Genomic DNA, 4,460 nt, shown 5'->3' on the forward strand with positions numbered 1-4,460 from the left:
ACTTCCCTTGTATGTGGCTGACCTGGGTTCAATCCGGTCATCATCTCCTCAGCCCCACAAGGAGTAATTCTTATGTGCAGAGCCAGAAGTAAGCCCTAAGCACCATCAGGGATAAAGCAAAAGAAAATACTAAAAAAAGATCCATATACTCATGCTTATTTCTTCACTATAAAAATCAAATAACTGAAGTAATTTCAACATCCACTTACTGACAAATGGAAAAAAGACGCATTATTTGAACACACATAAGGATGAACAGTAAAGCACTGATAAGTATAATAAAAAAAGTCAGAGGATGTTTTTTTTCTTTTAGATTGCTGATTATAATCCAAAAAAGGGAAAAAAGATGATGCAGAGAGATATTATAATAATAAGAAATAGCATTAAGAGTAATATGAAGATACTATAGAAAAATGAGTCAGGCTCTATCCATGTAATAAAATTCCAGATTAAAAAAATATAAAATAAAATAAAATTTCAGATTGGAATCTTGAAGAGCAGGTTTAGTGTGCCAGGCTGATCTTCCAGAGCTATTGTTCTGGAATATATCTCAAGGGTAATGGAGAGAGAACATAAGAGAAAATCTTAGCTACTGTTCTCTCTCTTCAGGCACTCCCAATTTTTTTTAAGGAAAAAAGGATTTAAGCATGGATCCAGTGGGGTGTTCAAATTCCTTAGAGAGCTAGTTTTAAGGAAGTAAAGCAACCCAGGTCAGCCCTTGATATAAGCATATGGTCATTACACTACTGCTGTTTGTTCCTGCAGCTCTGTAGTCTGTGACCCGGGATGCTAAAGTTATCTCCAGCTGTATCCAGCCAAGTTATTTGTGAGCACCACAACTAAAGGGGTATAAAGGGCTCTGGTGAGCATCTCAACCAAAAGAGATGTGCATGAACAACAATGACTGAGAACCCAGAGAGCATGTGGGTAACCATTGTAACAAACCCCAGTGAATGCTATAATACCAGATATGTGGCAAACATATCTGTGTAAGAGCCACCACATTAGTGACCTCCACCAAGCAACACAGTGAAACGTGCAAGCAACATCATCAGGCATGTGCACTGTGACCTGTTCACTACAACAATGACAACAGAGGGAAGGGAAAGGGGAGCTACATACATTGGTACATACACACGTACAAGAGTTTAACAGATAGGCAGTTTATCTCCCTAAGCCTTCACGGTCACTTTCCTCAGAGCTACATATTATCATTAGGTCTATTCTTGTGATGTGCATCTCATACTCTTCTGTAATTTTTAAAAAATAGGTTACATATCTTTCAGTGGATGTGGAAAGACCTGGCTACTTAACTGTGACAATGCTCCACCGAGCTGTGGAACTTAGGCGCCTGGTCCACTATGTCTAAGGACTACCAGGGACACACACAGCCATAAGAGCTTTACCTGGCAGTGATCAAGGGACTGTGAAGTGGCTGGGATAGAACTCTGGATCCCCCTATGTGAGACATGTAATCAACTACTGATGCCATGTTCCAGCCCCATTATAATTACTTACAGGCCATTTGCTCTTACCAGTATGTGAATAGGGAGAACAGTAAATGTGTTTTTTAATGGTCTCAGCACCTAACCTAATGTTTCCCAATGAACAATGATCCTTGCAGGCACTGGAATAATACAGGTACAAGGGGTATAACTGGGTATAATTGTGGGTGGTATGTAGGGTCACTTTGTTCATTTAAAGAATGATCCAGAGATTACTGAATATTTTTTTCTGAAAAGGGGATAGAAGGCCAATAAGTTTAGGCATCTCTGTTCTGGCCTAATGTTTGCTAAATGATGCAAAGAATTGTATTTATAATGAAGAAAAATTGCCCTCCTTGCCATATATATAGATTCAAATAATTTTTAATTATAACCCATAAATAATACATATATCTATAAGCAAATGGTGAAGTACCATAGCAAACAATAATTCTGAACTGATAATACCTGTGTCACAGGTATTATTGATGCCTTGTACAGAACAACTCTTCAGTAGAAAGGCTTCCCTAGATTCACCAATGGTTTAGCACTGCTGCCCTGACTGCTCAGGATCTGTGGCTTCTATCAGTCTATATAGTTAAACAAAATAGCCTGTGTTTGAAAATCCCCCATAAAAGATTCTCCTCTGAAATGAGAACTCTTTAGCTTTATGACTTTATTAGCAAATAAATAATCGTACTCCATAAATAATATTATTTATCTCTAAAACTAATAATTAAAATATACCTAAAATAAAAGTGAAACTATTTCATTTAATTTAATGCACATATATACATATAGAGCTACCCGAATGTATGGGGAAATAAGCAAAAAAGACTACAGTATTTAATTCAGGTGAATTTTAATTAAACTGAAGTAGTTCTAATACTACGGTATATCCTACATAAGCAAATCAAAAGATAATCCTATAAATGCAAGGTTATGAAATAGAAACCAAAATCACAAATCACAAAGAGACCACCAATCACAAAGAGTCAAATGACAAACCAATTATTTCCTTAATTTTTCCTCTTTATTTTCTCTATAAAAGTTTCTTGCTGAGTTCCTGTTACTGTAGTACTTTTTAACTATTTGCAGTTTGACATTGCTTAATTTGAATAAATATTTTCTCAAATAAACTTTAAATTTAATATGTCTCATTTATATTTTAATAGGCTGAATTAGTGACAGTTCTGAAAAAAATTAAGAATATAATAAGCGTTGTGGCCAGAGCAATTGTACAATGAGCAGAGTATTTGCCTTGCACTCAGCTGACCTAAGATTGATCTCTGGAATCCCATTTATTCCCTGAGGTCCTCCAGGAGTGATCCCTGAGTACAGATCAGACAGAAGTCCTAGACACAGCCAAGTATGGCCCAAAAGCAAAATGAAAAACAACAAACCAAAAAATATAAGCCTTTAAGCCAATACCATCTCTAAAAGAAGTACTATTTGTGAAAATGGGGTATTAATAAGATAGATATGTGTGGGGATTAACAGACAGTATGGAAGTTTAGAGATCTGCCTTGCATACAACCAGTCAAAAGCCTGAGCATGGAGCCTGCGTACCCAAATCTTGGGCCAAACATCTCCTTTTCCCAAAACTATTTTTCCATGTAATACTACAAAATTCAGTGCTCGCTTCGGCAGCACATATACTAAATTTGGAAAGATACAGAGAAGATTAGCATGGCCCCTGCACAAGGATGACACGCAAATTTGTGAAGCGTTCCATATTTTTTGTAAAAAAAATACTACAAAATTCAGAAAGTCCAATTTTAATAGGAAAAAATTTGCAATTACTAAGATATATGATATGTGAACTGACATTGGTGCCACCCAAGGGACTGAGTACTAGGCAACAATGCATCCTACAAACAATCCCACTGGAAAGGCATGAATACTGCCATCCAGTTCACAGTGATATTCTTATTCATTTGATCAGCATATTGACCAATATGAATTTATGGCTAAGTAGATTTATAAATTTATAAACTACTTAATAAATTAACTTTCACAAAATAAGATGGTCTTGGGGCCAGAGAGATAGTACAACAGGTCATCATGCACTTGCCTTCCATGCAGTTAACCCTAGTGTCATCCCAGGTACCACAGGAGGTCAGCAGAGCCCCTCCATGAATGATTCATGAGCACAGAGACAGGAGTAAGTCCTGAGCATAACTGGTTGTGGCCAAAAATATTTTTAAAACAAATAAGGTGAACTTTAAAATCCTTCAAAAATAGGAATATGAGGGGGGAGGAGTGATAGCACAGCAGTACGGTGTTTGCCTTGCACACAACTGCCCAGGTAGGACTTCTGTTCAATCCCTGGCATCCCATATGGTCCCCAAAGCCAGGAGCAATTTCTGAGTGCATAACCAGGAGTAACCCCTGAGAGTCACCGGGTGTGGCCCAAAAATCAGATAAATAAATAAAAATATATAAATAAAAAAGGGCAGTGGAGAGATGGCACAGCAGAGAGGGCATTTGGCCAACTCGATTTTGACTCCCACATGGTCCAATCTGGGCTCATATGGCATCCTATATGGTCCCCAGAGCCAGCCATTAGTGATTTCTGAGCAGAGAGCCAGGAATAACCCAACCTCTGAGTGACACCAGGTATAACCCAAAATTAAAAAAAAAAATTAAAAGGGATGGGTGTTGGCATATTCTATGAAATTTAATCATCAACAACTTTTTTTTTTTTTTTTTTTTTGGATTTTGGGCCACAGCCTGTGACGCTCAGGGCTTACTCCTGGCTATGTGCTCAGAAATCGCTCCTGACAGGCATGGGGGATTATATGGGATGTCAGGATTTGAACCACCGTCAGTCCTGGATTGGCTGCATGCAAGGCAAACGCCCTACCACTGTGCTATCACTCCGTCGCCATCAACAACTTTATTTTTACCTCTGTACCTCATGGCGATTCAATAACAACAACAACAACAACAACAACAAAAACACTAAAAAATTTC

The 4,460-nt window shown here is 37.8% G+C and overlaps 1 non-coding gene across 1 annotated transcript; it reads left to right on the top strand.

Annotated features, from left to right (window-relative positions):
* Positions 1–3,118: 3,118 nt before the first annotated feature.
* LOC126010426 (U6 spliceosomal RNA) lies at positions 3,119–3,225 on the top strand. The gene has a single exon (XR_007496456.1). It is a non-coding gene; the product is annotated as a U6 spliceosomal RNA (small nuclear RNA).
* The last annotated feature ends 1,235 nt before the right edge of the window (positions 3,226–4,460 follow it).

Source organism: Suncus etruscus, chromosome 5 (assembly GCF_024139225.1).
Source record: "Suncus etruscus isolate mSunEtr1 chromosome 5, mSunEtr1.pri.cur, whole genome shotgun sequence".
Taxonomy (NCBI): domain Eukaryota; kingdom Metazoa; phylum Chordata; class Mammalia; order Eulipotyphla; family Soricidae; genus Suncus; species Suncus etruscus.